The sequence below is a fragment of the Zalophus californianus genome, chromosome 13, assembly GCF_009762305.2.
Source record: "Zalophus californianus isolate mZalCal1 chromosome 13, mZalCal1.pri.v2, whole genome shotgun sequence".
NCBI classification, from domain to species: Eukaryota; Metazoa; Chordata; class Mammalia; order Carnivora; family Otariidae; genus Zalophus; species Zalophus californianus.
This window is the reverse complement of record NC_045607.1, coordinates 20,365,093-20,382,894: the sequence shown is the minus strand read 5'-3', so window position 1 is coordinate 20,382,894 and position 17,802 is coordinate 20,365,093. Positions and strand designations below refer to the sequence as shown.

Genomic DNA, 17,802 nt, shown 5'->3' with positions numbered 1-17,802 from the left:
GCAAAGTCAGACAGATGGAATTCCCATTTCCGAAAGCCCCGCTGCCTGGTTTCCATTACTCACACTGGGTCCCTTGGCCCAGAGCGGCTGTGGCTGTGCTGAGCATCTGGAGAGCAGACTGGAGAGGTGCCTGGATCCTCCTGCCCTGGGCCCTGCCTGGGCTCCCTGGGGACCTTGGCTAGAGCCCTCCTCCCCGCTGAGGCCTCAGTCCCGTCACCTTTACAGTGTCCGGGCTGTTCCCCATTTATTTTTATTTTTATTTTTTTTAAGATTTTATTTATTTGACAGAGAGAGACAGCGAGAGAGGGAACACAAGCAGGGGGAGCGGGAGAGGGAGAAGCAAGCTTCCCTCCCAGCAGGGAACCTGACGCGGGGCTCGATCCCAGGACCCCGGGATCATGACCTGAGCCAAAGGCAGACGCTTAACGACTGAGCCACCCAGACGCACCCCCCCCCTTTCTTTAAACATGCGAGGAAGGAGCAGGCCCCCTGCTCTCTGTCTGGCAATCCCAGGCTGGTCAGTGTGGGATATGAGGGCTGTGAGGTCCTCATGTCCAGGTCCCTTCCCATTCCGCAGATGGGAAGACTGAGGCGGAGGGAGAGAGCACTGCATAGAGGCGAAAGGCCTGGGCCCTGGCGCCATTGCTTACTACTAGCTCTCAATCTTTGAAAAAATCACGTCACCTCTCTTTGCCTCAGTTTTGTCACCTGTAAATTTTGCATAGTGGCACCTTTCCCAGGGCTTTGGTGACTAAGTGAGGTGGTGCTGGCAACTTAGTGACATCATCACTCAGGGTCATGGGGAGGTGGAAAGCTTGTACTCAAGTGGTCCGGGCCCGGGCTCTCCCCTGATCAGAGTGGACAGGGAGCCTCTAGTCTCAGACCCCAGATCGCTGTCCTTCCAGGAACACTCAGCTAGAGGACAAAGCCAGCCTGTTCCAGGGAGTGTCAGAAACAGCCTGTCCTTGCACCACTGCCCAGTCAGCCTGGCTGGGAGCAGCTGGGGTCAGCTTGCAAATAGGCTGTGAAGGGTGGAAAGGGGAAAGGGCACGGTTATGGCGCTTGGTTGGATGCCAGTGGGAGGGGACTCAGCGTTGGCCTGCCTGTGCCAAACTTCGTCCGAACCCTGTGGGCCGGTCAGGTCCCTCACACTCTTGGCCTCTTGGCCTGGCTTGGGGCAGATAGGGCCTCCAAGACTCTCCAGCCTGGAAGAGACCATCTGGTCTAAACTGCTGCCTCGTGCTTGCGTCCCTTCTCGGGTTCCTGCTTGCATCTCCTGTGACAGGGAGCTCATTACCTCCCAAGGCAGCTCAGGAGGGCCTGGGAGCATCTGGGGGTTCTAAAGTTCTTTCCCTGTGAAGTCAGGATCCTGGGGGTGGGGTGGGGTGAGAGGGGCCGGTCAGCAGTAACCCCTATGAGTCTCCCACCTGGATAGCCCCCTCCAGGCTCCCTGATTCTCTGGTTTCACTCCTCTCTGCTCCCCCCACCTTCACCAAACTCCTCTGCGCTCCCCACCCCCATGTCTCTGCCTTCCTCCTCTGCTCCCTTTGCCTACTGTCTCCTCCCTAGGTCCCTCTGCCATCCTACTCCAGAAAGTCTCCCTGACTCACCCCTCAGCTGCATCCTCTCCCTCAGTGCTCTCCAGCCCTCCGGCAACAGACCCTGGGCTGCAGACAAGTGCTCTTGTGCTCTTGTTTTGCTCACCATCGGCAACATCTGTGAAACATCTGGCTCTGCCTATCCTCTCCCTGGCAGGGCCAGGCAGGAGGAAAGGGGGTACCCTGGGCGCCTGCCCCCAGGGTGCCCCTTCCTTGGGTCGGAGGAGACAGTGCGGGTGAGGAAGAGCTTAGGTGCTGGTCCAGGCCTGCTCAGCACGGATGAAAGTGGGGCTTGGGGGAGGGCAGTGTCAGCTGCAGATAAAAAAATCATATCTCCAGCCACACAAAGGCACACACCAAGGGCATTCCATGTCTTATCTCCATCAGTCCTCACGTCAGGCTCGGAGAGGTGCTGAGTATTGTTTTCCCTTTACCAATGAGAAAGTTCACGTTCAGGGAAAGTGGAAAAGTATGCTGTGGCTGAGCAGAGACTGGGACCCCAATCCCTAACGTCCAGGCAGCCTCACCTCCAGCCAGTCAGAGGGAATTAGTGGAGAGCACAGGTCTTCCTGGCCTTCAGGATGAGCTTGTCTAAGGAAGGTCATGAGCTTCAGCGTGTGGGGATGCCTGGTCCTGGGCTGGATCTCGGTTCTCAGTAGAGCTTTTGATAAATTGCCTTACTTTTCCCAGCCTTGGTCATGTCACCTATAAAATGGGAATAATAATCCCACCTAATGGGTCTCACGTGGACTCAGTGAGATAAAGAACAGGTGTAAACCCTCAGCACAGGGCCAGCCACAGAGTGGGTGCCCCACGGAGGGGCAGACAGAGGGAGGTCTGGGGCTACCACTGAGCATCCAAGAGGTGAGTTCAGGCCAAGCGAGCAGCTGCGCAGGAGGAAGCCACCGCCACATCGGCTCCATGGCCAGTTTCTAAGACAAGGTCACCAGTGATTCAAGGACAAGGGCGGGGCCCCAGGATGGTGGGATTGGGCCCCAGGCCTCAGCGGGCTCAGCAGAGTCCTGCGTGCTGTTTCAGGGACTACTGAATAGCACCCCCCCATGCTGGCAGGCAGCTGCCTTGCTCTCAAATCTGTCCCAAACCTGAGTGTGATCTTGGATGAGGCCCCTCCCCTCTCTTGTTGGTTTCTTCTGGAAAACAAGGAGAGCCAAGCTTTCTGTCTGAGGACCTTCCAAGGGGGGCAGATGGTGCTTTGTGTGATGTGAGGGACTGAGATCCAGGCCGGGTGTATCTGCATATGAGTGTGTGTGTGCATGTGTGTGTGTGTGTGTGTGTGTGTGTGTGTGTGTTGTTAGGACTAAAAACATAGTTTTAGTTAACTCCCCAGACAACTGGAGGGGCCTCTGGACACTGCCGTCCGTGTCCTCTAGCCAGGCTGAGCAGAGGAAGGATGTGCTAGTTATTCACATACCCGCTCCCCCAAGGTAAAGTCCGCACCTCCCCTACCTCTGCTACACACACACCCTCCAAGCCCAGCCAGAGAACCTTCCAGGTGCCGAGCTCAGTGTGCAAAGGCAAAGCTGACAGTCCCCGGACTTGCAGGAAGGAAACCGCCCCCCACCATCTGCTTCTGCTGCCAATTTGTGGTAAGTCCCTTCCCTCACTGGGCCTCACTTGGCCCATCTGAAAAAATGGGCGGGGGACATTCCAAGGTCTCTCGAGGAGCCGTCTGACTCTGACCTTAGGTTGCATTCATTTCTCCCTCTGAAGTGCTCTTGCAGCAAGAATTGGTTTGCTCCCCGGAATCTGTCCATATTGCAAGGCAGTGGAAAATGGTGATGAGGAGCATGGGCTTCCAGGCTCAGACGCTTACTCACTGTGTGACCGTGGACAAGTCACTTCATCTCTCCGAGCCACTGTGTCCTCATCGAGAAAGAGGGGGTAATAATAGTTCCCACTAGTAGGGTTGTTGCGGAGGATGAAAGCAGGTTGTGAGCTCCCTGCTTACCATCTTCCTGGTCCGTGTTCAGGTCCTCCAATGCACCACACTCCATCCCTGGGCTCAGATCTGCTCTGGGCAGAAGGATCAGCCTCTCCCCAGGGAAAGGTCTCACTGAAATGGAAGTGGTTTGGGTTTTCTTTTTCATTTTTCATTTTGAAGTAATTATATGTTCACAGGAAACTGCAAAGAAATGTCCCATGTCCCTTTCACCTAGTTTCCCCCTGTAGCTACATCTCCCATAGTTATAGCACAGTCTCAAAACCAAAATCGGACATTGGTACAGTGTGTGTTTCTGTGTTATTTTGTCACGTGTTGATGATGGAACCACTGTGGAAGTGGAAACACAGAACTGTGTCACCACAAAGATCTCCCTGGATACTCTTTTATAGTCACACCCATCCCCGACCCCCCATCCCTAACCCCTCAAAACCACTCATCTGCTCTCCAGCTCTATAATTTTGTCATTTTAAGAATGTTATATAAATGGAAGCGTGCACTATGTGACCTTTCGAGATTGTCTTTCTGCACGCATCATAATGCCCTTGAGATCCATCCAAGTTGCTGTGTGTGCCAATAGTTTGATCCTGTTTATTGCTGAGTAGTGTTCTGTGGTATGGATATACCGCATCTGGTTTCACCCTTCATTTATTTTTTTAAGGTTTTTTTTTTTTTTTTTAGATTTTATTTATTTATTCGTCAAAGAGAGAGAGAGCACAAGCAGGGGGGAGGAGTAGAAGGAGAAGCAGACTCCCCGCCGAGCAAAGAGCCTGATGCGGGACTTGATCCCAGGACCCTGGGATCATGACTTGAGCCAAAGGCAGATGCTTCACTGACTGAGCCACCCAGGAGTCCCAACCGTTCACTTATTGATGGACCCGGTTTCCATATGAAGCTGCTGCGGGCAGTTGTGCAGAGAGTTTTTTGTGGACACAAGTTTTCATTTCTCTGGGATAAATGTCCGGGAGTGCAATTGCTGGGTCGTACAGTAAGCATAGGTTTAATTTGTAAGAAACTGCCACACTGTCTTCCCTGAGTCGCTGCGCAGTGAGAGATCGAGTTTCTCTGCCTCCTTGCCAGCATTTAATGTTGCCCCTATGTTTTTTACTGTAGCTGTTCCAATAAGTGTGGGGTGCAACCTCATCAGGATTTCATTTGTGTTTCCCCGATGACTGATATTGGGCATCTTCTTGTGTACTTATTCTCCATCTGTATATCCTCTTTGGTGAAATGTCACGTCACGTTTCTGGCTCATTTTCTAGTTAGAGTGTTTGCTTTTTTACCGTTTTGAGTTTGAGAGCACTTTATATATTCTGTGAATGAATCCGTTGTCATGTATGTGATTTGCAAATTATTTCTCTGGGTTTGCAACTTGTCTTTCCATGCTCCTAACACATCTTTTGCAAAGCAAAAGTTTTTTAATGTTGACCAATTTCAATTGATCACTTTTTTTTTTTTAGTTTTTTTAAAGTTTTTAATTGTATCTTTAAGTAATCTCTGCACCCATCATGGGGCTCAAACTCACAACCCCAAGATCAAGTCACACCCTTCTCCGACTGAGCCAGCCAGGTGCCCCCTTTTTTCCTTTCCTTTCCTTTCCTTTCTCTTTTCTTTCCTTTTCTCTTGCTTTATTTTGTTGTGGTGGTTATACTTTTCCTGCTTTTTTTCTTTTAGGTCATGTTTTGGGTGTTATGTCTCAAAACTTTTCACCAATCCCTAGGTCTAAAGATTTTCTCCTACACATTTCATAGTTTTATATTTTAATCTGTAGTCCTGCGTTAATTCTTGTGGAAGATGTGAAATTGAAATTGAGATTCTTGGTTTGTTTTTTGTTTTGTTTTGGGGTTTTTGGGGGGCACAAGGATGTCCATTTGCTTTAGCACCATTTGTTGAAAAGACTATCCTTCACCTATCGAATTGTTTTTTTAAAAAACCCAGCTTTACTGAGATGTAACCGCACATCATGTAATCTACCTATTTAAAGTGTACAACTCAATGGTTTTTAGTATTTTCACAAAGCTATACAACCATCACCACAATCAATTTTAGAACATTTTCATCACCCCCTAAAAAATCTCCATACCTATTAGTGGTCACTCCCTTCTCTCTCTCCCTACCTTCCCAGCTTTGGGCAACCACTAATCTGCTTTCTGTCTCTACAATTTGCCTATTCTGGACATTTCATGCAAATGAAATCATACAATATGTGGTCTTTTCTGTCTGGCTTCTTTGACTTAGCATAACATTTTCAAGGTCTGTCATGTGCTACTGTGGATCAGTCCTTCCTTTTCTTTGTACTGCTTGGTAATATTCCATTGTATCGAGCCCATGTACCACGTAATAGATCACACTGTATTTATCCATTCATCAGTTGATGGGCTTTTGAGTCGTTTTCGCTTTTTGGTTATTATGAATAGTGCTGCTATGAACATCCATGTGCAAGGTTTTGGGTGGACATACGTTTTCAGTTCTCTTGTGTGTATATGTAGGTGTAGAGTCGTAAACAAACCCTATATGCTTAAACTTTGGAGGAACTGCGTTTCAAGCTTCACCATGTACTTTCCCACCAGCAGTATGTGAGGCCTCCAGTCTCTCCACATTTTTACTAAACACTTGTTATAATGTCTTTTTTATTTCAGCCATCCTCGTGGGTGTAAGGTGTTATCATTGAATTGCTTTTGCGCTTTTGCAAAAATCGGTTGGCTATACTTCTAGGGGTCTATTTCTCCCTTCTCTATTCTGTTCTGTTGATCAGTGTTTCTGTCCTTCCACCAATGCTGTATGGTCTTGATTACTGTAGCTACATAATAAGTCTTGAAATAAGTAGACCGATTTTCCCATTTTGTTTTTTTTTTTTTCAAAATTGTTTTACCTCTTCTAGTTCCCTAGCCTTTCTGTATAAATTTTAGGATAATCTTGCCTCATCTACAAAAAGTCTTCTTGAGATCTTGATAGTAATTGTGTTAAACCTGTATTTCAATTTGTGGAGAACTGGTACCTTTATGATGTGGAATATTCCAATTCACAAGCCTGCCATGTCTCGCCATTTATTTAGATCTGTTTTGATTTCTTTCATCAGCATACTGTCGTTCCCAGCATACAAGTCCCATTTCGTTAGATTTAAGCCAAAGTATTCCATTCTTTTTTTAATGATTGTAAAGAATATAAGTTTCAATTTCCACGTCCATTGCTTGCACATTGGAATGCAGTGGATTTTTGTACATTGACCTTGTAGCTTGTGACCTTGCTCAATTCAGTAGTTCGGGGAGGTTTTTTTGCAGATGCCTTGGAGTTTTCTGCACAAACAATCATGTCATCTGCAAATAGATAGTTTTATTTTTTCTTTTCTGATCCGTATGTCATTTACTTACCTTTCTAGTCTTGTTGCGTTTCAGTCTTTCACCAGTAAGAATGATATGAGCAGTCAGTGTTTTCTAAATGCTATTTACCAAGCTATTTTATTTACATAGCATGTTTATATATTTATATTTACATATGTTTATAGAGGACGTTTGTTTATATGTGAATTGCTCTCTATTCCTAATCTTCTGAAAAAATTTTTCCCTGAGTGGGTGTTGAATTCTGTTAAAAATTTTTTTTTTGCCTCAATTGGTATGATCATAGGACTTTTCTTGGTCAGCCTGTGAATATGGTGGATTACACTGACTGATTTTTCAAGTATCAAACCAGTCTTGCATCCCTGAAATAAACTTCATTTATGTTGCTGCATTCTCTTTGCTAATATTTTGGTTTTTTTTTTAAAGATTTATTTATTTATTTTGAGAGAGTGAGAATGAGAGAGGGAGAGAGAGAGAGTACATGAGAGGGGGGAGGGTTAGAGGGAGAAGCAGGCTCCTCGCCGAGCAGGGAGCCCGATGCGGGACTCGATCCCAGGACTCCAGGATCATGACCTGAGCTGAAAGCAGTTGCTTAACCAACTGAGCCACCCAGGCGCCCTTTGCTAATATTTTGTTAAGGATTTGTGCTTCATCTACAGGAGAACTATTGGTCCGTGGTTTTTCTTTTTTGTACTGTCTTTGGTTTTGGTATCAAGGTAATACTGGATTCCTAAAATGAATTGGGAAGTCCTCCCTCCTCTTTTGTTTTCTGGGACAGATTGTATAGAATGGGTGTTCTTCTTTCAGATACAAGTGTAGTGTAAGCTTCTGTTTGAAATTTGTCTGCTATTGTCCTATTGGCCAAGATAAGTCACCTGGCTAGGCCCCACGGGGAGGGTGGGAAGGATGGTCTACCTCCAGCAGGCCAAGCTGGGAACTCACACGGCAAACCGAGTGCGTGCTGGGAGGGGTGAAGAACTGGGACCTATGGGGCAATCACAGAGGAGCTCACCTTTGGGGTATATTTCACCCAACGAAGCTCTTCACTCCAGGCTGTAAGCACTCACAGGCCAGTGCGTGCCGGCCTTCCTGGAATGCACATCTGCCTGACTGGACCCTCCCAGCAGGGGCTTTTGGATGGGTCTGGGTGATATAGGTACTCTCAACTTAAGCACAGCTTATTAATCAAACCCCCAATGTGGAAATGACAGAAGACCTTGCTTACAGAATAATCAGTGATCAAATTCCCAGACTCTATAAGTGAGCTCCAAAAACAGGATTTAATCTATTCAGTTTAGTTTATTCCCATTTTTCTTCTCTCTCTTTTTTTTTTAAGATTTTATTTATTTGAGAGAGCGTGCGCACGAGCGGGGAGAGGGGCAGAGGGAGAGGGAGAAGCAGACTCCCTGCTGAGCACGGAGCCCGACGTGGGGCTCGATCCCAGGACCCCGAGATCATGACCTGAGCCAACTGATTGAGCCACCCAGATACCCCATTCCCATTTTTTCAACTGTTTACTGTATCATTCGCCAGCCTTTGTGTTGGTGAGTACTATGTTTGCGTCCGTGGGAAATGCAGAGAAGAATGAAATCTGGTCCCCACAGACATTTGCAGCCTCATTACCGGCACACTCATCTCTGCCCTGTACCCCCCCACACCCCAGGTGCACCCCAGGACCTTTGCACATGTGTTCTCATGGCTTTCCTGCCTCCTCTTTACCCGGCCATCTCCTTCTTAACCTTCAAAACTCAGCTCAGAGGGTATGTCCTCCAGGGACCCTTTGCCGATGTCCCAAGTCAGGAGAACCCTTCTCTGAGCTGCCCCAGCACAATGCTCAGGGGACTCAGTCCTGGAGTTGCCACTCGATGCTTCTTTTCTGAACTGTGAGCCCCTCAAAGGCTGGAACGGAGTGGCTGTCTGGGTCCCTGGCACCCAGCCCAGGGTTCAGTGCCGAGCAGGAGCTTGAAGGCTCACCGTTGAAAGCCTGAATGTCCGGAAGCTGACTGTGGTGATCACAGCCCCACAGGCAGATCCTCTGGGGTCCACCTCATATGTCTCTGAGGAGCAGCGCCCTCTCAGGCCTGGAGGGGGGTGCCAAGGGCACCTTTCTATCCTCCTCAGCCCTGCGCTCCTCCTTCAGGACCGCTACTAGCCCTTAGGGAAGAGCTCAGAGGAAGCGCCGGAAGTGAGCGTGACCACAGACCCGCCCCAGCCAAGGCATGGCCTCGAAGGTCAGGAAAGCCTTGCCTGTCATTCTGGACCCTGCTCCATGGAGCCTGAGCTGCCCTTCAAGACTCCCTTCCCACAGCCTCTCACTGTTCCGCCTGGCCTCGTCCCTCCTCCCTTTGCTTCTGCTGTTCCTGCCACCTGGAGTACCTTTCCCTATTTCTCTCTGCGTTGTTAGTCTTGGCCTGTTCTTCCAGGGTTTTCCTCGGAACCAGCCACAGGCTGAGTCTGAAAGTCCGCACCAAGGGCCTGCCCTCAGGGAATTATAACTGGCCTCAACTTTTCCACTAAATATTTTGCGGGTGTGAGTTTGGACTCTCCCCTGAGGGTGATCTGGGAGCCGGCCAAGTTGGACTTGGCCCAGAGTAGTGGCCAGGAAGAGTGGGGCCGCTCCTGACCCCTGCAGTGAGATAAGCAGCTGGACCCCGACACTCCGGTGGGACTATTTTCAGCGGCTGGTTCCCGGCAGGCCGGGCCTGCTCTGGGCCTGGAGGGAGAACAATGGGCCATTGAGCCTTATCCAGCCCTGTGCCCTGTGAGGCCCGCTGGAGGGCAAGTGACCATGTGTGTGCTGGGGACAGGGGGGCAGTGCTCGAGGCCCGGAGGACAGAAGTTGCCTGCCCCCCATGCCGACCAGCCCACAGGCAGGAAGAGATTCTATTGAGAGCTCTTTGTCAAACTTCCTGTGGGGCCAGGTGCTGGGCCAGCTGAGCCGCTCCAGAAGACTGTTCTCAGCGGCCGCGGCACGAACACTTCTTAAGCCCTTTCTGCGGGCCAGACCCCAGGCTAAGCACCACATGTGCTGTCTCGTCTTTGTCAGCCTCATTGTACAGATGTGGAAACTGAGGCCCCGGCTCACATAGCGAGCAAGAGGCGTAGACGGGACTTGGACCCAGGTCCTCTCTGTCTCCATCCGGTGGGCAGGACACTGCAGGGCTCTCCGGGCCCCTGCCTCCCCCTCTCAGTTCCTCCCTGGGACTTGTGGGCTTTGGTCTCTCCTTCCTCCCAGCTTTGACTCCATGAAACACCCTGGGCACATCACTTGCCTTCTCTGGGCCTCAGTTTACTCCTCTGTGCACTTTCTCTTGGGGTTGTTGAGGGTGGAACCAGGCGCCAAGTGGGATGATGCTCCAGAAATGGGGAGGGGTCATGCGTGGTGGGGCCTCTCTCCATCCCAGCATTCGATGATTTAAAGAGCCAGGAGCCGAAGTGCTGTTCATCCCGGAAGCTGTTCACCCAGGAAATGCTCTCCAAAGTTCTCGGGGTGTGGTGGCTTTGCAGCTCTGAAGGATGGGAAGGGCAGCTCTGTCCAGTGCCCGCAGGGGATTCGGTCTGGAAGGGGCGGCAGGGCCACAAATCGGTGAGGGCAGTGCAATGAGACCCATGCATGAAAACAGTGGTGCTAGGCGAGCCTCCTTGGGGCCATACCTGAACGCCACAGACCCACTGGCCTAGACAACAGAGACGATTTCCTCACTGTGCCGGGGGCTGGGAGTTCCAGGTCGAGGTGTTAACAGTTGTTTCTCCTGAGCCCTCTCTCCCTGGCTTGCAGATGGTCACCTTCTCCCCGGGTCTCCACGTCATGGCCTTCTGTGCGAGTCTCTGTCAAAATCTCCTCTTCAGATAAGGACACCAGTCCCATTGGATTCGGACCACTCTATCGATTTCATTTTGACTTAATCACCTCTTCAAAGGCCCTATCTTGCCTACAGTCGTATTCTGGGGGCCTGGGGGTTAGGACACAATTCAGCCCAGAACAATGGCTCTTTAAAATAACAGACAACAGCTGCTCTGCCTCATGGCACAGAGGGAATCTGTCTCAGGTGAGGCCCCTCCAGGGGTCTCCAAGTCTCCAAGGAGCAGCCAGAGGAAGGTCTCCCACGGAACGGAAGAAGGGGGAGGGGCTCCGAGAAGAAGGAGTTTCCAGAACACTCTCAGGGGGGCAGGTCCCTCCCCCCTCCCAGCTGGTTAGAGATTCTCTGACAAACTCCCAGGAGCTGCGCTGCCTCAGAATGGCAGTTTGTCGTGTGCGTTGGAATCGCTCTCCGCCATCTCCACGACGCCAGTGAACTCTGCTATCCAAATTAACTCTGCATTGCAAGGCCTTTGGGATAAGGTGGGAGGTGCAGTGTTTCCAGACTGGAGCCCAGTGGGCCGCTGGGACAGAGGGCAGCTGTAAGGCCAGAGAGCAAGGAGGACCAACGAGGACGTAAGCCTGCCGAAATCCACATGAACCCTGGGGAGGATATGCCAGGCCGCAGGGTGGGGACTGGAGTAACCTTATCACATAGGACAGGGGCATATGGGGACACCAGGCAGTTCTCCTTGGGAAGAAGGCACCTACACTGGCTTGGAGCGGTGGGCATCAGGGAAGGCTTCCTGGAGGAATTGAAGGCTAAGGCAGGTCTTTTTTTTTTTTTTTTTTTAGATTTATTTATTTGAGGGAGAGAAAGAGCGCATGCGCACGTGCGGGAGCATAAGCGCGGTGGGAGGGGCAGAGAAAGAGGGAGAGAGAATCCCAAGCGGACTCTGCGCTGAGTGTGGAGCTCGACACCGGGCTTGATCCCACGACCCGGAGATCACGACCCCAGCCAAAACCAAGAGTCCAGCCTTAACCAACTGCACCACCCGGGTACCCCAAGACTAAGGTGAGTCTTTAAATGTGCATCAGAGATTGCCAGAGGGGGGCAAAGGCATCCGCCTGTTGTCTGCGGAGACCGAATCCCACCTTGCTGAGCCGTCTCCCACGTGCCAGGCCCCCAGCTAAGTGCTTCCCATAGGTAATGAAAGCAGGTGGCCACGAGGGACTGGCTGGTGTGACAGGTTCAAGGTGAGAAGGTGCAGGAGAGAGGAGGAGGGGTGCTGGCCTGACCGAGGGGGATGTTGAGATGTGACTAAAGGCTTTACTGCAGTGGGGAGGCAGGAGAGGCTTTGCGCAGGGGTGGTCAAGTGATGTGATCCCAGGGAGGGAAATGCCCGATGGCCTTTGACGAGTCCTCAGTGCCTGGTGTTGGGGTACACGTGGAGTGGTGAGTAGCACCACGGAGCTCGGTGTCAGGCAGCCCAAAGGTCGCAGAGGGCCACTCCAGAGCGACTCGGCAGTTGGTGTGATTCCTGGATGGCATCTTGATGAATGGCCTGCCTATTCCAAGAAGGGCTTGATGGTGGCTTTCCAAGAACTGCTGTTTCTTTCTCCCCTGCAGCTCCTGCTCGGGCCAGGAGGGGAGGGGCCCTTGAGCCAGTTGAGCCCCGCTTGTAACTCTCGCTGGCCTGTGCGGCCGGGGCCAGGAACAGGACACGTGTCAGTCAAGTGCCTCCCTGGTGCCTGGCCTGGGCCATGTGCCTCACACCCACACGTGGTTCCCCAACCATCCCAGGAGGCAGAGCCTGTTATCCCCACCTTACGAGGAAACCAGGCCTCAGGGAGGGAGAAGGACTTGCCCAAGGCCCCTGGGCTCTGTAGAAAGGCCTTGACTCTGGGTCTGTCTTTCCAAAAAGACCATCTCCCAAGAAGATCCCCTCAGCCCCACCCTAGCCGGGTTGCCTCAGTTTCAAGAAGTAGGAGGACGTCTCTAGCAACCTCTGCTGCCTGAGGATCAAGGGGGTACATGGGTGAGAGGGTGCCTGGCCTGGCTAAGCCTCTGGGATGGGGACAGATGGAGAGGTGGTCAGGAGGAAGGCCCACATCGCTGCTACGTCTAGCTCCATCCTCCTGGCTCCCATCTGGGTAGAGTCCGTGTCTCTGCAGGCAGGGAAGAGGAACCAGCACCCCTCATGGAGCGAAACCCTACAAGCCCACAACCACCCCTGACTCCTCTGCCTGATCCCTGAAGCCAAGAGGCTGTCCTCCTGGCTCCAGAGACTTCTCCTCTCCTTGTGGCTGCCAGGGACCTGCCTTCACCTCTGTCTCCCCTCTGAGCCAGTTCTCTCCTCTGATAAAATGGGGCAGTGATGCCCCGTGGCTGGGTGGGTATGAGAGAGAAGTGAGGTCCTGTTCGTGGAGAGCCTGGGCCCCTGACTGCCGGCTGCCAGCTCTGGGCACCATCCCCACGATTGTTGTGTCTTTGCTGGCAGGCTCTTTGGCACTGAAGGCCAGTCCGTTGTCGGGAGGGGCAAGGCGGCTAGGTTCTGGCTCCTGGTCTGTGGGTAACATGCTTCTCTGAACTTGGGCTTTGTTGTCTGTGACCCTTTGGGCTGGGGATTTTAAGACTGGATGTCCCCAGAGGCGAAGTCCAGTTCTGACATGAAGGGCAGGGTCTGGTGGGGTAGAACTCTGTCCAGTGGTCTCTTTCCCTTCAACTGCCTTCTCTACCTGTTGTGTTTTCCCCCAACAGATTGCCCTGGAAATGTCTTGAAAAGGTGTCCCTTTGGATAGTGTGCCGGGGGAGAAGGAGGGACCCTCTCCCCAACACAGTCCCCCTTCCAGATATGCTACTGGCCTGATGACAGCATCCACACGCAGCATCCTTCAAATAGCCACTATACACACACAGTGTATCAAACAGACATAATGCACACTTACACACACCACCCCCGATTCAGACACACAGCCAGCATACCACACAGACACAACACAACACATACTACAAATACGGACAATACATATAAACATACAAACACACACGTACACAATATACATACACATACTCCGTCGCGCATGTCATACACATGGGCCATATTCATACATTATCAGACAGAGATTTATACACACACACGGATGCCTACAGAACTCTAGGATATTTAGCATCTTTTTAAAAAAAAATTTATTTACTTGAGAGAGAGAGCACGCGTGCACACAAGCAGGGGGAGGAGCAGAGGGAGAGGGAGAAGCAGGCTCCCCGCTGAGCAGGGAGCCCAACCAGGACCCCGGGATCACGACCTGAGCCGAAGGCAGATGCTCAACCAACTGAGCCAGGCAGCCCCATTTAGCGTCTTTTGATTGAGAAAATAACAAAAGCTTCAGGGGTTCAGTGATGCTCAAAAATGATTTGGCATTTCATTCATCCCCAGAGTGTCTTTGGACAAGTGGAAACCAGCCATTCAAGGCTACACCAAACACATTGTTTATTCTGGTCCCAGACAGCGCCCAGATCGTATGGATCCAGGCACCCCAGTGGGGATGCGGCACATGCCAGAGCTCTGGGGTGCCACGGTGGGGACCCCTGGTTCGAGCCACCCTTCAGTCTCCCCCTTCCAGGGAGACTTGGGGCTCCGAGTCTCTTGCTCCTCCACTGTCGTCATCCTGGACATGGCTTCTCTCTCTCCACATCACAGGCCCGAGGCTGTGTGTGCGTGTGTGTGTGTGTGTGTGCGCGCGTGTGTTGGGGGAGGGAGGCGGACGTCGTGCCGGACAGCCTTCACCCTGCCGCATCCATGAGCTCATGAACCACTGTCTCCAGGATCCTCCTGCAGGGAAACTTCCTGGTCAGCTCCACCCAGAAGGGAGAGCAGATGGAAAATTGGAGCAAGCCCTCCTCTTGGGTCAGGGAAGAAAATATTCTTTTTCCCCCTTCTCTCTAAAAATATGCTCAGACCTTTTTTGAGCCTTGATGCAATAAAAACCAGCTGTGGCTTAGAACAGCCCCCACAGCTTTTGCCCAGGGAGAAGGAAAACACAAACAGCCATTGGAGGCGGGGTCCATGCCTGTGTCCGGGCGCCAGGCCCAGCCTCCAGCCACCTCCACCCTGGAGTTGTGTCCCAAGTGGGGATCCAAGAGTCCCTGCTTGTTTGTCCTGGTGTGGGCTCAGGGCACCAGGGGTCACTTAGCCCTTCTTTCAATTCTTGGTGCAAGGATGACAAGATGACAAGAGGCGGGTGTCATCTGTGACTTGGATTCTGCCCCCAGGTACTCCTCTACTGGGGGACACCGATGGGTACTCGAGGTGCCCAGAGCCAAACTAAAGGAGTCCTCTGGTGGCCTAGGGGAGGGAGAGGTCATGTCTGATACGGAGAACAGGAAGGCTTCCTGCAAAATGGGACCATGAGGTTTGTCCCTTTCTCTGGAAGATCCATTCTGGGCCGGCTCATGAGGCCCTGATGACAGATGGGGAAGGGACAGCCCTCTGTCACCCAGCACACCAACAGCCGGTAGGGTGGGCACCCAGGCTCTGGAGGAGGGCTTCCGGGTATGGATTTGTGGTTTGGAGAGCCCACGCCGGGGCTGGCTTCCTAACACAACTCTGTCCCCAGAAAGCTGCTGCCCCCATCAGCCGTGCTGCAGGTGAGAAGCACGTGAGGCCTGTTCCTCCCTCCTGGGGACGGGACATCAAGTGATGCCTAATGGGGACGCTCATGTCATCCTGTCTCATTCCCCCACGGAACCTGTGAGGATGGCTTTGTCACCCTTTCTCAGAAGACAAAACTGAGGCCCGAGGGGTGAATTGTCTTTCCCCGAGACCTACAGCAGTTACAGAGGAGAGCTGGGATCTGAGCCTTGTGTGCCGGCCTGGGGCCGCTCTGCCTCGGCTCCTCTCCTTCCTACCACCCCGTGCCCCCTCTAACCATCATGGGATCCCAGGCCTTGCAGGCCACACAGTGGGGGGTCCAGGGAATGTTTATGGGGTGGCTGGATGGCCTGGGGAGAAAATCCAGGCTGGGCCAGAGCCTCCTCAGCCAAAGTCCTCCCCTGGCCTGGAGAGACGCCTCCTCTTCGGGCAACCCCAATGCAATGGCCCTTCGCTCCTCTCCAGGTTCCATGAGCCACCGAGGGAGGCCTGGCTGCCTGAAGGCTGCTCCCCCATCCCCCACCGTGCCCAGCCCAGCAAGGTGAGCGGACTCCAGCGCAGACACTGGGAGGTAGATGGAGGTGATGGTCAGTAGTGACCTTAAGGGTGTTGGGGCTACCAGGAGTGGTTGGGGACCAACCCCTGAAAAATTAGAAGGGGGTCCCCCAGGGGCAGATGAGCTAAAAGTCATTATGGGGTGAGTGTCTGTGTGTGCGTGCGCGCACACACACTCGTGCCCACTGCAGCCCATGCTGCTTCTTGGGCCAACTCTCCCGTTGGCCTTAGATGTCCCTCAGTGTTTTCTGGAGTCTCTGAGTGGTGCCAGCAGCAGCCCCTAGAGGCAGGTGCCTCCTGGCATCGTGGCGGGTCTACCGTCTTCCTGACTCGGGGATCCTCACAGTCTTGCCCCCAAACCTCCCAGCCACCCTGGAATCCCCGCTTTTCTCTGCCTCAGCCTGGACCCCTCCCACCTGCCGAGAGCTTTCCTGTCTTACGTTAGATTTCGTCCCGACACCCCCTCTCACTGCCTTTGGAGCTTCCCGGAGATCCACGGCAATCGGAGAAGCGATGATGATGTAAGAATAACATAATGATCCTAAAGCCAATGATGCTCTTGGTGCGTTCCATCAAGCAGTAAGTACCAGTAGCTGTGCTAGTTGCTTTGCGTTCATTCTTGCTCTCAATCCTCACAATAAGCCTGAGAAGTAGTGAATGGTGCAGACTCCTGAAAGAAACACGAGGCCTAATCAAAGGGTGGATTCAGTGGGTGTCAAACTTGAGTCACTGGGGGCATCAGAACCCTGGTGCTCGTGTCCTGCCCCCCAGGGGTTGTGATTTCATCGGTCTGGGGTATTGGCTGTTGGCCTGGGGTGTTGACATGTTTAAAGGATTCCAGAAGATTCTAGCGTACTGACAAGTCTGGGCACCATGGGTTTTCGTGAAAAGTGTAATAAAGGGATTTAAAAAAAGAGCTTTACTGAGGCATTGTTAACATACAGTCGACTGCATTTACTTAAACTACATAATTTGATGAGGTTTTTGTTCACCATCTTAATCATTTTTAAGCGTTATGGTTCAGTAGTGTTGAGTCTGTTCACATTGTTGTACAGTGGATCTCCAGAACTTCTTATCTTGCAAAATTGAAACTGTGTACCCTTTAAGCAACGACTCCCCATCTCCCCTCCTCCCTCCCCAGCAGCCATCCCTCTACTTTCTGTCTCTGTGACTGCCTACTCTAGGTGCCTCATGTAAGTGGAATTCGGACAGTATTTATCTTCTTGTGATTGGCTTATTTCGCTCAGCAGAGTGTCCTCCGGGCTCATCCACGTTGTAGCAGGTGTCCGAATATCCTTCCTTTTTAAGACGGGACCATATTCCATTGTAGGTGTGACCCACATCATGCTCATTTGTTCATCCATTTATGGATGCTTGGGTTGCTTCCCTGGCTTCCTGGCTTTTGTAAATAATGCTGCTACGAACACGGGCGTCCAAACATCTCTTTGATACCCTGCTTTCAAGACCCGGAGGCGGGATGGCTGGATCATAGGGTAGTTCTATTTTTAATTCTTTGAGGAACCTCCATACTGTTTTCCACAGCGGCTGCACCATCTCACGTTCCCACCCGCCAGGGCACAAGGCTTCCAGCTTCTCTCCATCCTCAAAGGCACTTGGTATTTCCTGTTCGTTTTGTTTTGTTTGTTTGTTTGATAATGGCCTTCCATAAGAGGTGCTACCCGACTGTGGTTTCGAGTTGCATTCTCTAATGTGTAGTGACGTGAAACATCTTTTTGTGTGCTTGTTGGGCATTTCTCTATCATCTTGGGAGATCAATGAAAGGGTTTTTCACTGAAGTGTGGTGAGGGGTTAAGGACCCAATAGGGGACGAGGACACCCCAGAGACCAGTGCCAGCAGGAAGCTGGAAGCACTTGTTGGCAAGAGGTGAGCACAGCACTG

At 51.9% G+C, this 17,802-nt stretch overlaps 1 long non-coding RNA gene across 1 annotated transcript; it reads left to right on the top strand.

Moving 5' to 3' along the window:
* The first annotated feature begins 11,172 nt into the window (after positions 1 to 11,172).
* On the top strand, positions 11,173 to 16,454 carry LOC113934017. Its single transcript, XR_003523570.1, has 4 exons — positions 11,173 to 11,331; positions 11,551 to 11,770; positions 15,813 to 15,888; positions 16,348 to 16,454. It is a non-coding gene; the product is annotated as an uncharacterized LOC113934017 (long non-coding RNA).
* Positions 16,455 to 17,802: the final 1,348 nt, after the last annotated feature.